Source organism: Channa argus, chromosome 5, assembly GCF_033026475.1.
Source record: "Channa argus isolate prfri chromosome 5, Channa argus male v1.0, whole genome shotgun sequence".
NCBI lineage: Eukaryota > Metazoa > Chordata > Actinopteri > Anabantiformes > Channidae > Channa > Channa argus.
The window spans coordinates 3,573,640-3,591,997 of NC_090201.1; the positions used below are offsets into that span (position 1 = coordinate 3,573,640).

Here is an 18,358-nt window from a genome sequence, read left to right on the forward strand (position 1 = left end):
CAATTAAGTTATTCTGGAACCAGTCAGGACCTATCATGTCATGTCCTCAGTAACTTATAGTGTTTTTGTCTTCAGTGTTGTAAAGTGTGAAAACGGTTTTGATGAAAATGTGGGTGCATTAATATTACCTGCACCCAACCAACATAATATTGTAATAGTAGAAACACAATGAATGACTCAACCCTTATGTGACAGTGGATAAAAAATATTTTTTTTCCTGCTTTTGTTCTGGTTGCTTGGTTGGGGTAAATTTAGAAGCTGATAATGTGATATGTTGTCTTGGGTTTATATTCTAAAGGGTTTGTTTTTACTGTAACAAAGAAGACACTTGGCTGGTCAACATTAAAGCAGTAATTTGAAATGAAGTGATTCTTATATTAGCGATTATAGTGATTCTATTTGCTTTTCTGGTTTACATATTTTAGGGGTTATGTGGAGGTTGTGTATGAAAGAAAAAAGCTAAACCAGTCAACAATCCTCTCACATTTGGTGCAGGCCCTATGGGGGTGAATGTGAAGAGGGGTGGTACATGTAGTCTCATTGAATCAAAGCAGTGTGGCTGACACCCCCCAAAGCTGATTATTCACATCTCTGCAGAAAAATACGGGTCTCGTGCTTCATGTTTCATCTTGCTCTGTGTTGGATTCTTGGAAGCAGCAGAGGAAGTCTGTTAAGATTTGAACTTTGACACATAGTTTATTGTAAAACTAATGTTAGATTCTAACTATTCACTGTTAAATCTGTTTTAATTACGAAGCACAATAAAACTGTTCAAGGCTCAGACCTTCGTGTGTATTAGGCAACACAAAGATTCAAGCAGGGATTTTAGCAATGGTAGAGGCATTGGTCCTAACGATGCATGTACATGTACTGGCATTAATCTTACTCAGATTTCTTTCACACTCACCTATGACCATCCCTACCCCGATCCGTCCACTCTCATACACCCCGTCCTCTGTTAATTTTTAATCGATCTGTCTCTCTTCCTATTGGTCTCTCCCTCTGTCATTTTCTCCCTCACTGTTTTGTTCTCTCAGTCTCTTGCTCTTTCTCCTTGGTCTTGGTCTTTTACTCTCTTTACTCCATGTGGCAATCATCCACAGGTGTTCCTTTTACCTGATTGCTTTTCACCACTCCTGCTTTCACTCACTTGCTTCTCAGCACTCATTAACTACACAATTTAAAACTCTGGCTCCTGTTTTTGGATTCTGTTCCTGAGTAATTAGTCTGATGTTTGGTTAATTTGTTCATCCCGGTTTATTGTGCGCACCTTTCTGCACGTGCTTACTCTAGCTTGTTGTTTCTGTGTGATCTTGATTGATGTCTGCATACGCTCACTCCTTGGTTATGGTTAATATCTCTTCCTGGTCGCCCTGTATGTTTTACAATTCTTTGGTTTAATTAATACCTGCCTTGTAGTTCTGTTTCCTTTTTTCCCTTGCACTTTTACATTTAGTTTCACTTGTAGTCATTCACACTGTTCTTTGGTTTAATTCATGCCTGTGCTCCTGTGTCCTTAGTTTCCTACAGCCCTGCCCCCCGCATATACTACCCCCCCCCCAGGTTAGATTCTTTTCAGGTTCTCAAGTTCACCATTTCCGTGTGGTGTCAGAATGAAACCCTTCCACCATAACACCTCCTCACATTGTCCACTCACTTGGGTCCTCTACTTACAACGGAAACCTGACGCATACGTTACAATTTTCTAGTTGTGTTGGTAGACATAAATGGCATGTCTATTCTGTTTATTAATATTATTTTCCAGCCTTAAACTGCTTCACTTGTTACCTGCCTTACTCCTAAATCAAGGTGGCTACATATTTCCTTCGCAAAAAATGTAATGTCCCCTCTCTTGGCTTACAGGTCACAGAGAACCACAACCCAACACCCTTAAAAATGCACTAACTAATGTATTTACAGCAATAAGACCAAGCATACAAAATGCTTATAGTTTATCAAATACTTGTCGTGTTTAGCTTTGTGGCCTTCTGCTGCAACCTTGTTGTGCTGCAGAAGACTTGCCTACAGCAACATTACAATGTCTGATAGAAGATCCAGCTATGCCTACCCATTGGCAACCCACCATTCTGATCTTCAAGTCAAGTCAAGTCAAGCCTTATTGTCAGTTCTTCCACATGGACAGTACATACATACAGGAAACTGAAATTGTGTTTCTCTCGGATCCATGGTGCGTACAGATAAAACAGTGGAGCCTAGATCTAGATCACATATAAATATAAAAATATAAAATACAACTATACAATAAGGGCATTGAAGAGTAATACTAATAAAAAATTAAGTAAAACAGATTAGTGCAAAAAAAGCTTATTCAAACTGGGTAAAGTGGCAAAGTGACAGAGGGCTCAAGAGCAGTTCTTTAAATTAAATTGACAGATGAGGTAGATGGGGTTATAGTTCCCTCTTCTGCCAAGTTCGGGAGCGAGTTCAGCTTCCTGACAGCCTGGTGAATGAAGCTGTCCTTCAGTGTGCTGGTCCTGGCCTGTAGACTCCGCAGTCTCCTTCCTGATGGCAGCAGGCTGAAGAAGCTGTGTGATGAGTGAGTGGGATCACCTGCAATGCAGAGGGCTTTGCGGGTGAGACGGGTTTCATAAATGTCCTGGAAGGAGGGGAGAGAGACACCAATGATCTTCTCAGCTGCTCTCACTATGAGTTGTAGAGTCTTCCGGCAGGAGGCGTTGCAGGCCCCATACCACACTGTGACTTGACTGGTTTGTCTGTACTTTGTCTGTATTGGGTGGTTTACCCTATATTTTGTTAAGACACCTAAAGGGGAATAGCTGAGTCTTGTTGATTTTTTTTACTGTTATCACACCATTCAACTGGACATTATCTATTGCCATCAGCCCATAATTATGGCTGAGCAGGTGAGCTACTACCTACTAGACTGATGAGGCAAGTAGTGTGGTAGTAGCAGGAGGGACTGTTGGTGATATAGTTTAAAGACAGGTCTGCTTGGGAAAGAGGACAGTGTGAATAGGTGAATGTCAAAAAAGAAGACTCTCAAGAAGGAAACAGCAGATGTTCTGATCCATTTTGGATCATCTGTAGGGGTTTGATTCTGCATGCTGTTAACCCCATCAGCCTTACATTGCATTAGTCGAGACAAGATATTACCAGTACCTGCACAAGACTATTTTGTCTTGTATGTTGATGGCTCGATCTTAAAAGTACAGAATATTTCTCTCAGAGTTTGTCCTAGAAGTATTGCTACCGTCAGTGGCAATCCTCGAGTCTGTTCGGGCCCTAGACAAAATGTATGCAACATAGAACCATTATGCTTATTATAAGAAAAATACAATACAATACACACAACACCACACTGCACATAGCAAAATAACTTACAGTAATGCATCAGTGATTTACAGTACACTTCTCCAAATTTCTTTCCATTTAAATTTCATAAATTAGCATTCATAGCTTGACAGTTGGACAGAGATTTCATCAGTTTTACCACAGACAAAGAATTGTTTTTTTTTCTCCTGTTTGCCTTTTTTCACTCCCAGAAGTATAACTCCTCTTCATTTTCACCAGCTGGTTTTCCTTGTTTCATTAGACCTGTTAGTTTACACTGAGTCATGCGCTACTTGCAACGGGGTTGCAGTCGGGGTCTATGACTAGTAGTGTCTCTGCAAACTTTGCACACAGTCAATGCTGTACGTAGTTTAACTTTTGCCGGCCATCTGGGGCCCCCTACTGGCCTAGGGCCCCAAGCAGCTGCCTGCCTTGCCTGCTGGCACGGAGCGCCTCTGGCTACCTTTGTCTCACTTCCTCATAATTTTTATATAACCGATGCCTAGTTATCAATTATCCCACAGGTTTTGCCACCTCTGCAGTACTTTAATAAAATGTGTTTTGTATATCAATTTTTGACCACTGATAGTGGCATACAGGTTCATAACATGCTTGCTTTCAGCTTGTCCCTTCAGGGGTCACCACAGCAGAACGTGTTATGCACTTTGATTTTGCATGAGTTTTTGAGCTGGATGCCCTTCCTGCTGCAGCCCTCCCATTTTATCTGGGCTCGGGACCTGCACCAAGGTGGCCATCAGTGCCTGAGTGGGGCCACACCTGATGGGGTGGGATTCGAGCCCACAGCCTTCTGCATCCCAACTCAATGCTCTAGGTGCTGGGGGTTTGAATGCCAAGCTTCTCACGCTTGTAAAACTACCAAATATCTGATCTGCATATATGCAGATCATTTACCATAGCAAAAAATAAGAAGCCACTATTAATACAACAGCACATGATAAGAACAAACCTACTAGATGACAGAAGTTTTTATCAGCGCATAATTATGGGCTGATAAAAAGCTGCTCAACAGGTCGCGAGTCTATCTCAGGTCTGATACACAGGGACATACCTATGGGCAATTTTGGAGTCACCAATTAAACTGACATGTATGTCTTTGGACCATCAAAGGAAACCCGCACAAGCACAGGGAGAATAAAGCTGGTGACCTACCTGTACGAATGAAATTTTCTTCAAACCACTCCCTTGTCAAAAACCTCTGCTGTAATTTTTTTTCTTATTCTAGTGTTTAATTTTCCCAACTTGCTAATTGCATTTTAATGAAAACATCCGAATGCAGTAAATTTAATACTAAACTTACTCAAAATGTATTATTCAACTTCTATTAGTCAACTTTATCAAGATTCAGTTGGATCATTGCACTGTTGAACTTTTTTCTCTCATAATTTTTCCATTCCATTCCATGCTACATCTCTTCATTAAATGCTGTATTCTATTTTTCTGTCTCTGCCCATCATCTGACCTCTTTCATCTTTAGTTATCAAACAGTCTGTGTTGCTTCCTGTGCTTGATGTAGACTGCTTGACAGTGCCCACTACAATGCTTGGAGGGCAAAAACAATGCCAGCATGACTCGCACCAAGTAGGCACTAATTGTTACAAACAGTGTGCACACGCTAACAGAGGAGTTCACTGTCAGATGTGGTTGGTGGAGGGATGAGTGGTAACAGGCCAAGTCTCTGACGATCACTAGTTGCTCAACGTGCCAGTCAGCCTTTTCAAACATGCATCACTAAGTAATGTCCTAAGTAAGTGTCCATCACTAAATAATAGCAGGTCTACCAGTCAAAGTACCCAATTATATTATTTCAACACTTCAATTACTACTGTGTCCAATACTATGTACACTAGTTTACAGTCCTCCTAAATTGAACACTGTTTTTATTTCTGAATTGTGTTACTAATTGTCTGTTTAAGAAAAAAACATTTCATAAATCAGTTAATCACTGGGTCAATACAGGGTATAGGCAACAAGACATCGGGGGGCCAACATGGCAAAAAATTAAACAACAATCTAAAACTGCAAAATGACAAAAAATCTGACACAAATTAGACAGAAAACTAGACAGACACATTATAATTATAAAAACACAGAAAACTGATGTAAAATGACCACAGTCAGACTCAAAACAAGCAAAAAGAAAGGATAGGGGGCCCTTCTCTCGTCTGTGCCCAGGGGCCCATTTTGTCATTTGTGCATGCACAGTTTGTTCAGTGTTTGCATCCTCTCTTCAGTATGTTCCACAGTCTCCATAAAAAGGTACTGATTTAGATTTATTCATGCGATGAGAGATAATGTGATGATACAGAGTCTTTGACAACACAGGGTACACAGAGTACTGTGGTGTGTACAGCTCAGAGATAACACATCCTGTCTCATTTTCACTTGATCAGTCTAAAACTTTAATAAAAGGAGCTTTAACTTTTATCTTCTGGCAGAATCAGGTTGGACTTAAGAAATAAGATACTTTGATTTATGACTAAATACCAGCAAAATTGACATTCCTATCAGCCTTTGCTGCATGATGTTCAACAGCAAGGGTTAGCATTCTAACATGCTTATCTAAGCTGGTGATCATTAACACTATACATGCTAATCATTGGAATATTAGTGCACATGACAGATTCAGATTCAGTTGCTAGATTTTTTGCAGGGTTACAAACTGTGGCTTGTTACTACAGTTGTTTTTCATTTGCTGTTAATTAGAAGCATCCCAGTTGCAAAGAGATTCCTTCTGCTCTCTGGCTTAAGTTTGGATGACTAAAAAGCAAATTGTGTTGGATGTTTGCATGTGTAATGATTCTTGCTCAGCCTCCATCTCTTCTCCTCATAGTCCTTCTTATCTCTTTAAAATATCTATTTGATCAGTATAGGTGGGAAATTAGATAATAAACGCCCCCACGTCAGAAGGACTGTGACGAAATTGCACCCCTTCAACACAAGGCACCAAAATGGCCAATAAGGTCTGGCAAAAAAAAATATTTAAGCTGAATTTAATAAATTAAGGTTCTAACTGTTGAAGCCTTACATTTTGTAGATTTTTCACTGTGTTTACGTTGGATTTAAAATTTTAATCCTTAAAAGGATTCTTTTTACACTGATTTAGACAACATAAAAAATAGAAAGAGGACCATTTACCTTATGACCCAGATATGAGATGTTTCTAGACAAGATGCTTGTCTTAACCTTATGACAACCCTATTGCTATGTTAAGTTCCTGTTCAAACCATCAGAAAAAAGGTAAAGTTTATTAGTTTATTTAGTTAGTCAGTTTATTTAGTTAGTTTATTTCGGGCGGTCTGCATACCATAGCAAAACCCTTCTCAAAATGGTAGCTCGTGTAACACTGAGTGCGTTTACATGGACTTAACTAATCAGGTTACAGTGTGAATTCTCGGCAAAGGTGATTTTTTTCAAGCTGTCCTGTGAATGCAAAAGCTGGTTTTCAGATTGTGGGAGGGAAACCTGGCTTTTTAAATTCAGACAGTTACCATCTACCGTGTGTTTACCCTTTTTTTTCCCCTTTTTCTCCGCCTATGCTTTCACTCTGGTGTGACACGAACACACACACAAACGAAAAGACAGAAATCTGTGTTTACTTTCTCTATAAAATTAAACACTGTGAGCCAGGCTTCCAAAATAAGTCAGACATGTATCAGATTAGTCTTCTGCTGTACTTATACGCTGATTTCCAGTAACCAAGTTTCTTAAGTGCATGTAAATGTTCTCACTACTTTCCCTAAAAAATAGCTGGATTGCAACTGTTCTAATGTAGCAAGGGAACAAAAAAACGTATAGGTTTGCTTTAGGCACCACATGGTTGTGTTTTAGCTTAATATCACTGCTTCCTTAATTGTAAGCACAATGTTACATGCAATGTGTCTGTACCTTCCTTTTGATTGTAATAAGAACAAAGGAGGTGCAGTTTCATCAGATGCCTGCCTACCTGCATGGGAGAGCTATTTCAGTGAGTCGTAAAGGGGGGGAGGGACTATCCACCTAAATGGATGCTAAGGTTCGAGGACAGGATAGATGACATAACATAAATTATATGTAATTTCTGTCAAACAAACTTTTCCAGTAATACATTTCTAAAAAGGACAAAGGTTGCTGTTGCTTTAGGAATAAAAACTGCAGCTGATAAAGATAAACCAGATTTTAAGCACTTTATGTACTGACAGCTGCTTCATCCATAAAAATACTGTACATCAGTATTTATTTATTGGTTATATTTTGTTTTGAGAATTTGCATAAAGTGAAGTAACTAAAGCCGTTAGATAAAATAAGTGGACCAAAATTATAGTATTTCTCTCTTTGAATTGTAGTTAAGTAAAAGTACAGTAACCTGAAATGAAATCAGTCCAGTAAAAGACCTCAATTTGTACTCAAGAGTGAATGTACTTACATACCACCTCTAAATCAGAATTATGTCTTTTTGTACCACAAATGTGTGGCAGTATAAAACTAACAGGGTGACATCACCATTAACAAGGTCCCACCGTGATGCTTTTAATCTGTTGAGAAATAGAACTCATGACCCCTAATTAAAGCACTGGGGGTGTTAAAATCTTTTGTTAGACCAGAATAACGATCCTCTTTCAAAGAAAGTGGTGGGAGATACGAGATTTGACTCGGAGGATCATGATTCTTTCACCAGGGAGACAGTTTAACAGTGTGTCAGTCTATCTTAGAGCAGATGCTGGATCATTTCTGTCTGATTTGTCCTCTCTTACATCTGGATGACAATTCATCAATGCATCTATACACTGCTCTCAAGCTCTCACGCTGAGCCTGACAAATGGTTCCTTTTATGACAGAAGTTTCTTATTGGGGATTGTCTGATAATGAAAAGCTCTTTTTCACTTTATTGGCAATTAATTTACAACTGATGTAAAAAGCTTCATAAACTTTGCAGCTGCTTGTGTATAGTGCTATGTTTTATCCGTTTAGGCAGACCCAAAATCACCCCTGTCTATTTAATTTTTTTTAAATTAATAGGGGTGTTAATGTGTCCCATGATTGCTGTCATGTTCAGCTCTGCATGCATCTCTGCACTGCGTAACATTCGATACAAAGGTCATTTTGGCCTGATATCACAACAAGGTGCTTTTCTCTCTGTACCTTTGGCTGTAATTACTAGTTACTTTACCCATGCAGATGATTAATGGATATATTATGAACTATAATTGATGCATTAATATAACTTTTTTTGTCTCATTTTCTGATTTAAGCTTCATACATAAGAAGAAAAAAATAAGTTACTGTCACGAGGCTGCTTCTTGGTGTGTGTATGTGTGTGTTAAATAATTATTTTCTCCATGACCAAGTTGGTGGGGGGGGGTATCTTTCCAGAGAACTTATCACAACCAGTGTTCAGAAACGTTTGCTAACCTCCCCCTATAAAGACAAACCTTTGTGTTGTGTTGTGTTGTGTGTGTGTGTGTGTGTGTGTGTGTGTGTGTGTGTGTGTGTGTGTGTGGGTGTGTTTAGTCAATGCTCATAATGAATACGTTTTTCTTGTGGATCACGTAAAACCCATTTCAGTGATTTTTCTTAGCAGCATAGTTAGATGTCAAAGTTGTCAGAATGATTCCCATGTGCCCTGAACGCAACATAAATCTTGCCTTCCTTCCGCTGTGGCACTTGTAGTCTCATTTACAGCCCCGCAGTCTTATCTTCCTGTCTACTACGCTTGGGACAAACTACACTTCCCATAATCCACGTGCAGCCTTTCAGCCTAACACAAGGTCAGTGTTTGTTTTCAGTGTTTGTTATTTGAACGAGGCGTACGAAGCATCGCCCTGTGATTCGGTTTAAGCTTGTCATTAAAGAACCGTCATGGCTGATTAACTGTTGATTTTACTGTAAATATAGCGAGGCGGAGCCGACACACACACACACACGGACAGACACAAGGATGGCGTGTTATCTGTGCCGGAGGACCGTGAACCAACATGTCAGTCCCTTTAAATCGAGCAAGCCGGCGGACTGTAATACACAGTAACTATCTTGTGTTTTTAGAGAAAACGTTAAACCATCAGGTTCCGGGTCCATTTACATTTAGAAACGTGCTTAACGTCACTTTACCTCCGTACAAATTTAACAGCAGCTTCGCTCCGACGGCTCCGGGCTGGAACGTCCGGAGTGCACTTCCCCGTCTGAAGCGTGTGTGACCTGCTGTTTAGTGACGGTTATGCCGCTGAGCTGGACATTTCATACACGTAAAGCTGTGTAAGGACTCATTAATACGCCTTCAGTCTAGCTACCAAAAATCACGTTGCCAACGCTGACACCCCTTCGTCCCAGAGCACACGATGACACACATCTAAAAGTAGTTATGAAACAAGTATTCACCAGGACATTCAACATTTCCCAGACTACTGTAAAAGTAGTAAATTTTTCCAGATTTAATAGTACACAATATTAAGCAAAAATACAATTACAGTTGGCTACATGTCTACAAAAGCATATTCTTTGATCAGGTTGAAGTACATGTTCTATACATTAAAAACAGTATTTTCGCCATTATTTAATTTTATGCTGCTGAAAACATGACTGTACAAGTGATCTCAAATGTTCAGGTCTTGTTCAATTCATGTACATATTTACTTGCAAGAGGCTAAACATCAGTAAAACCCAAGTCCAGACAGGAGAAAATACAACTTGTTTCACATTTGAGCCCTAAACTGCAAACACACTTTCAAAGGTGAAAAATATGATAAAGAAAGTACGTGTTACTATAGAGACTTGGCATTGATTTGAACCACTTTATGTGCCTACAGCTGCTTGATTCATTGTAATACATTAGTAGTTTCTGTATTAGTTGATTATATTATATTAGATTATATCAAGAACCTGCCTTTTCAAAGTAAAACTTATTAATACAGTAGAGTCAAAAGTAAATGTACAAAGAAAGGAAAACTCAGCAATACAGTACAGGTACCTGAATTTTCTACAATCCCTGAGGAAATGTTTCTTAGCACACGTCATCTCCGGTGAGGAGCACGTGTTGGGGCAAAGTGAGAGTAAGGGGGCGGTGGAATGCACTTAATACTGAGGTGCCAGTCCAGAACTTTGGATGTATCTAAGACATTAGTGGATGAAAAAAAACGCATTCACAAGGTTATAACAAAACCAGAATCATAATTTTATGAGTTTAAGGTTGCCATAGCAGATAATTTTTGCCCACATGTTAATTTGGCACAGTTTTTACGTCGGATGCCCTTCCTGATGCAACCCTCCCCATTTTCTATTGGCCTTGGACTGGCACTGCACGCCTGGGGATGGGGATGGGCTGTAGGGGGTTCAGTGTCTTGCCTGTGGTAGGTAGATGTCCACTCTACCGACTGAGCCACTGCCACGATATACCAAAACCATAATAATGCACAAAATTAATTCAGCATTAAGCATTCATTTGTAATCAGTCACAATCTTTTAACACAACCTCAACCTTTTTTAAAATATTATTTATCTTTATGCTTTTTGTGTGTGTGTTACTGTAGCTTGTCAGCCACAACATGTGTGATGTGATCGAGTGATAGTAATAGTAACTAGATACTATCTGGTAACAATTAAGTGATAAACTAGATTATGTTACTTTACAAAGAAAATGGGGCCAGTGCGTTGGAAAATTTGGTCTTTTAGTGCTGGTCGTGTTTTAAAGGTCTTTCACTGCCTGTGCACTGGTGTCACAGAGATATTATGAATTGTGCAAACTGTGTTTTTTATTGATAAGATTACCTCACGGGTCAAAAATGCTGAGTCCTTGGCTGGAGTTAAAGCAGAAGGTTAAGTGTCAGCTGCTGTGTGGTAACTCAGTCAGTTAAATGCTTGAAGTGGCTTTGATCCACATCAGTTTGTCAATCTGAATGAGAATAAGAAATCATAACGGGGCTAAATGTTTTGGAGAGGTTCAAGAGATAAAGAGGTCATCCTCCAACTCCGGGGCCGGCCGTTTGATCACCAAATGTCAAAGTGTCTTTGAGTAAGACACTGAACCCTAAGATGCTCATGGTGGGTTAGACTAGTGGTTTTCATGGCAGCTGCCGCTATTTGTGTGTGAGGGTGTGTGAATGAGGAGCAACTGTAAAGCACTTTAGATACTGATGAAGTACAGTGGTAGAGATAAGTGCAGGGCAGATCATTTCCTGTGTGCACCCGATTACGATCTCACAAAGCCTCTGTAAACTTTTGTTGTTGTAACCTTCTAAACATTGCACAGTCAACTGTAAATCTACTCACTGCATTCTAAATTAAATAAAAGTACAATATGCAACTCCTTGGGGTTCAGCTACCTGTAGTCAAGGTAGTTGTAGTAGGAGACTTAAAGTCTTTCCACTCCACTCAGCCCTTCATCTACGTGCTCAATTGCACCCCGCCACACACTTTCTTAGCCATTCTGTTTTTAGTCTCATAAATTACGATGAATAAGTAGCCAATAACAGTGAAGAAGAAAAAAAAAACTTAAGAAGTGAAAATCTGTACTGTTGCCAGACAGAGTGTGGGCCACAATAGGCTTAAACAGCCTGGGTCTGCGTTTATATTTTTTGGACTTGACTCATAATAAAATAGAAGACGATGCTCATTTAGACTTTTCAAAACTTGTGGCAGGATGTGTGTTGGTTGTGGTTTATTAGTATGTGTAGATAGAATTGACCGGTTGTGTCAAACTTTTAGTGCCAGCTTCAATCAGAAAGGTTTTAGGTTTTGAGACACACACTATTTGCATCCACTCTGTGGTCCATGTTTGGATCGGATGAATTTAATGGAGTGAATTTGGAGTATTAATGTATTTAATTAGCTCGTTTAGAGTTTTGCTGTTAAGTAAGATTATGTGACTCCTCCCTCCTCTAATTGCAGCCATCTGTCTATGAGGCAAAAATAGCTTTTGTAAAGAGTCTTTAGAAAAGTCTTTAGATTTTGAGGTTTATAGGAGCTGGGCTCCTCTGAACTGTCGGAACCTGACACAAACACCTGCTCAGAGCTGCAAGTGTGCGTTGTAGTAACCAGCTAACTAACACGTCTAGGTGTGTGTGTTACTGACAGATCAAGCTGTTTTGTTCTGGCTGGTATTTAGTGAAAATACTCACTACTTTCATGAGAATAAGTAGGCCTGGGAGTCAAAGGCTAGAATAAGGTTTTTGCAGTGATACATACGATGTTCTCTGAGAACAGTGTCTAACAATGAGTGAGGAGAAGGTGAGACACACTTTGGATGTGTGGTGCAGACAGTGGGAGAAATTCAGCTAGTCGTACTAGTGGTAATTTGCATTGATACATGTCAGTGGTGCATATTTCCATAAAGCATTAACAGTGCGGATCATTAGATCAGTGACACTGTATCCCTCAGATCCCCTGACCTCCTTTGCGCCACAGCTCCACATGGAGATTTGCGAACAGCGATGCATAATGTAGGAGAGCCTGTATCAATTATACACCATTTACTCATTCCACAACAATACGTTGCACAGTTGATTTGGTTCCTTCTGCTTCATGTATTATTCAGTAAAGCTCTGTCCATTCTCTCACAGCTATGTATTTTCCCCGCTTGTTCGACATGCAGACGGATTTGGTTAGTGTATTGTGTGTCATTTCTGTGCTGCTTCACTTCTGGAAAAGAATTTTGTGTGTGCGTGTGTGTCTGTCTGTCTGCATTTAAACACAGACCAACACATTACACTTTGAATCGGGCTGATTTAGTTAAGTGGCAGTTTTTTTTAAAGGCAGCTGAGGTACAGGATGTCCTCTAGAATTTCGTGAAAGCATTGTCCTTGCAGGATTCATGGTCCAAAAGGTCATTAGCTTTTTATAATTGTAAATTTTTGAATAAATAGAGAGTTAGAGATGGGATGTATCATTTAAAAAAACAGCTTTGCAAAGGGATTAACTTTTTAATTTAAGAAAAACATGATTAAAAACTGTGTTGTCTGAAAAGATGTAACAACATAAGCAAATCCAATTCAGTCTCAATGTTGCTAAGAGCTTTTTTTTTTTTTTAAATAGTATGTTCCAAAATGTATCTTCGTGTGGAGAGATTTTGGTAAACCCTCCCATCACTCACGGAGGAACTGGCAGCAGTGCAGAGATATTTGCGTCTAAGTGATTTGGGAGGATCATCCTGCTAAACAGTCTGCGAATTTTCAATGATTCCTGCTTGATTAGTGAGTTTTGTAGTATTGTTTTTTATTTTAACTCTTGTGCATTTAATGGCTGTGCACAGCATAGCAGAGCATTAAGAGCATAACAGGGAGAAGGCAGGTTGGGCTACACAGGGTGGATTGATTTTGAGTCTCATAATGCGGCTTTCGCCTTGTCCCTTCCGGGGTTGCCATAGCGGACGTTTTTACGCCGGATGCCCTCTCTGCCGCAACCCTCCCATTTTACCCAGACTCAGGACCAGCACCAAGGTGTAACTTCATGTAACTCTAAAAAATCTACAATATATCCCAATGTTATAATTTGTATATTCATAGTATACACACAGACACACACAGGGTACAAAGTGACTCTAAAGTAGTTACAAATACACCATGTCAAATGTGGCCATGTGTGTAACCTCTGTTGCTAATGAATCTAAGAAGGATGGGTATATGCACTGTTTGTGTGTGAGCGTGTGCATAAGGGCCGGATGTGTCAAGTTTTTCTGGCTCATGGTTCTTCTGGCTCATGGTTTCTTCTGACGGGCCACTGATACTGATAGACACAAAGTTCAACAAATCTCCCTGCCTCCCTCTCCGTTTTGTGGATGCTATGATGTAAGAACTTAATCAAACTCTTTGAAAGAGCTGAATGTTCTGTACCTTATTAAGTCACCTATTAAATTCAGCTGCATCTGTAGGTGTGTTCTGATCATCTGTGTGTTCAATCATATTTTCAATCATATTTTCAGTGAGTTGCTTTTGAGTGTTCTTTTGTGTTCATGGTTCAGTTTATGGCCAGGATACTGATTCACCTCATCAGATACAGGTGTATTTGTACTACAATCCTTTAAACCCATTCACGGCACTCAGGTGATCTCCATTTAATTAATTTAATTAATTGACTTGTGGGACAAACCAACTGCATCACTGATGATTCAGGTGAGTTAATTTAAAGGGAGTGAATACATTTTCATGACAAATGAAATTGGTTAACAAGGCAACGAGAGACACATTAAATTAACTGTGATTCAATGTTGTGAAAAAAACTATAGAGAACTATACTGTCATAATGTATGGTAGTAGTATATAACCTGCATGATTGCGCATGCGTGTGCATTCGACGTGTGTGTAGAGTGTCGTGACTGTTAGATGGGCCAACCCTAACCCTCCCCTCCACGTGGTTGCTCTCGTGATGGTTCATAGGTGTATGTCACCTGCCAGTCACGATCAGTGGGCCGGGGATCCTCCAATCAAATGTTTCTACGTCATACCTCGATGGGAACACCTCCTTTCAGTGCGTATATAGTTTCAAAAAGTAGCTGGTCATTATCCTAGCTATTGGTGCTGCTGCTGTTGATATTTCTTTTAATTCTTTGGATATTTTCCCACATGATGACATACGGATCTGCAGGTATGTCTCACGGAGATCTGTCTACTATTTAACCTGTTGCAGCTGCAGCGATGGAGTGCTGTCCACCGTGTAAAAAAAGACACGTTGAGAAGCGTACGGCGCCCATGGAGTTAAAGCTAGAACATCTTGGAGTGCATGGGTATGTTTATAATATTAAAAACAAATCAGGGGATGTTGAGCTAAGTGTAGGAGACTGTTTTGATGGAAATGATTGTTCATTATGCATGTGTTTATCAGTTATAATGTTGGAGACTTTTCCGTACATAATTGTGTACCAACCTGAGTCAGCCTGACTTCCCAGAGTCGATTGTATGTAGCGCAATGGGTCAGTGCATCCGACCCTGTGATTTACAGGATCGATTATTTTAACAAACCACATGACGGATTTAGATTTTTTCGTAAATGCGGGAATATGGATGGGATAATGGCTTCCAGAGGCCGTTCAGAATGGTTGCGACAGCCCTACCCCATGACCATGGAGGAATCTGACACATGGTTTCCAACTGTGTTTTTTATTCAGCGGTGCGACAGCAATCCCTGCAAAAACTGTTCGGTTGTATTGATAGGGCGATCCAAAAAGACACGGTCTACTCGTCTTAGGAAGCTTTTGGAAAACGTCTTTTTCTCTCTCCTAATCCGAGCGCTGTGCGGCCTGGGCTGTCTACCCTCAACTGTCTATCTCTGCCCAGAATCATCAGACACATTGACTACTAAAAATGAAATGGTAATTATTGACGTTTTACTTTAAAGTATGCAATATGTTTGTATTGAACAAAATGTCTGTACTGTTTCATCTGTCATATATTTATCATTTATAGATAACTGCGTCTACAATGAAGAGTCAGCACAAAGTGCTTTTACAGATGATGATGTTGCTATGGTACCCAGCACACCGACGCCAACAGCTCCAGCACCTGTGTATAATGTATTTGTTGACCAGCAGCAGGATGATCAGCAGGAGGCCTATTCAGGGTACAGACTGTGGTGTGTGGAAGAAGAACTCCCTACCGTTTATATGCTAATCTGCTCATACTTGAATCAACCGATAGACTCAGTTACACGACCACACCATAGGGCCGTACGACAATTACTGCCGAATTTTTGGACATTTTGAATGCTGTTTTAGCCGATGCATCTATGAGATGATAGATGCATCCAAAAGAACAATGTGCCACGGATGCGTGGCTGAAGATCACCAGACATGCCGCGTTTATTCTACCAACTGTAAATATGACAGAGCTCGCTGGGAAATCTTCAGGCATCTCTTCAGAGATTATTTTGACCAGGTTTTAGTGTTTATTTTGAACTAACTGATGACTATAGGTATAACATGCTTATGCTTCGAGGGGTAGCAGAGGCTATTCTCTCTAAAATATTTAATAATTTTGATTTGTATGAGTGTGCAGCGGAAGAAGCGGGAACTCTGAGAAGATACAATCACGATTGAATCATCCGAGAGGCATATGATCTCTGACGTCGTTGAAAAACAAATACGGCATAACGGCCGTATTTGTTGAAATAAAAACAAGATATTAATGTGTGGGTTTTAAATGGTGGATACAATGAGTGAAATAGCCTAGGTAAAAAACAAAGTATGTGCGATAGAGACTGGAATATAATTATGTGAAATAAAAAGAGATATTAATAGAAGTGTATTGGTTCATTTGTGTTTTCTGAAGCGAACATGGAAAGCTCTCTGCAAAAAATTTATTATGATCCATCCCATCCCGGAGGCCTCAGCAGTATACAGAAATTATATAATGCTGCAAGAGCAAATTGACAGCAAACCCAGAACAGCCATCGCTCTCAGAAGTTAAAAAGTATTTACTGAAACAGGATGTATATACTCTTGATGCCAATGCAGCCAGCAGGTACCTGCTAACATGTATCAATGTTTTTTCCAAGTATGCATGGGTGAGGTGTCTTTAAGATAAATCGGGGTCTTCTGTAACAAAGGCATTTCGGGACAAACTCAGAGAGGGGAGGATTCCTCCTCATACTCTAATAACAGATTCTGGTACAGAATTCTATAATAAAGCTTATCAGAGAATGTCTTTTAATATTTAACACTTTTCAACTAACAGTGAGGACAAAGCATGCGTTGCAGAACGTTTTAATAGAACTTTACGCACCAGAATGTGGCGCTATTTTTCTTTTGATTCACGGCGATAGATTGAAATCATACAGGATCTTGTTGGTTCCTATAATAATTCTCATCACAGATCGATAAAGATGGCTCCCGTAAACGTTAATAAGAGTAATGACTCTGATCTTTAAAACTCTTTACAAAACAAACCCCAGGAGTATTGTCAGCTTCAAGTACAATGTGGGAGACACTGTAAGGATATCGAAACTGCGCAGTGTTTTTAGAAAAGGATATGAGCAGACATTCAGTGATGAATATTATACTATATCTGAGTGTGTAGCGCTAGAGCCACCAGTGTACAGATCAGTGGATTGTGCTGGTGAAATATTGCAGGGGACATTTTATGAAAAAGAGTTACAGCAGGTGATTGTTGATAAAGATAAGGTTTTCAAAATTGAAAAACTTTTGGATAGAAGAAAAGTAGGATGTGGAATGTATGTTTTGGTAAAGTGGTTAGGATGGCCTGAAAATTTTAACTCTAATACCTGAAACGGATATAATTGATTTGCACTGACGTGCTTAACAGCAGGACACGCTGGTCCACGCGAGCATTACATTGCGTCCAGCCGTGCCATCATGGATAAAAATGGATTTTACATCACGCTCCCAAGCAACTCATCATCACATATAGACCCAAACAATGAGATATGGAATTACAGAACAAAGCTCACGAGACCCATAGTTCTTAAGGAACCTCACCAGGTGGGGTTTACTGAGGTGCAGTTTCCTCGGGTCTGGAACACCTTTTTAAGCAAGGATGTAGTTATAAATATTTGTAACACCGAAACAAGAGAGGTGTACAACTTTACACTGTCCATGGAATTTTACGAGACCGTCTCTAAAATAGTGAAAGAAATTAATGCCCACGTTATTGAAGATTTGTCTACAGTGAGGGTGTCCATGCAGTATAACAATATTACAAATCATGTCTACTTCATGGGGGCTAACAGGCCTGTCGCTCCTCATCTGAAAAAAGCAGCATCTGGTATTGTGGTTGATATGCTGTTTAATATTGGGAGAAGCACACAGAAGCAGGAGGGACTAGCGGTGTACAGTAAAAGACCAATAAAAAGACCTCCTGTGTATATAGGCGTGGCCTCACAGAGCCCAAAACCAGTAAAAAAAATTGTGTAAAACAGCAAGGATTGCTAAGAAGAAACCTGGCAAAAACAGAGGCAGGACCAGATGTAGAGCAGGCCTGACAAGCAGCGACATCTTTTGAAATAAACAATGGTACTGATTCATATCCTGTCACACGAGTCTGTAAAGAGCGAATTAGAACTTTTTGCCATACCCTATACGCATTGATGTCCAAGTATTGAGAAATCCACG

At 39.8% G+C, this 18,358-nt stretch overlaps 1 protein-coding gene across 4 annotated transcripts in view; it reads left to right on the plus strand.

Annotated features, from left to right (window-relative positions):
• The first annotated feature begins 8,968 nt into the window (after positions 1–8,968).
• The window catches only part of fhit (fragile histidine triad diadenosine triphosphatase), a 393,746-nt gene continuing 384,356 nt past the window's right edge, over positions 8,969–18,358 (plus strand). For all 4 annotated transcript variants that reach the window (XM_067505333.1, XM_067505332.1, XM_067505334.1 and 1 more), the window contains exon 1: positions 8,969–9,077. The gene's annotated coding sequence lies outside the window, so the exon portion shown is untranslated. The remainder of the gene's footprint in view (positions 9,078–18,358) is intronic.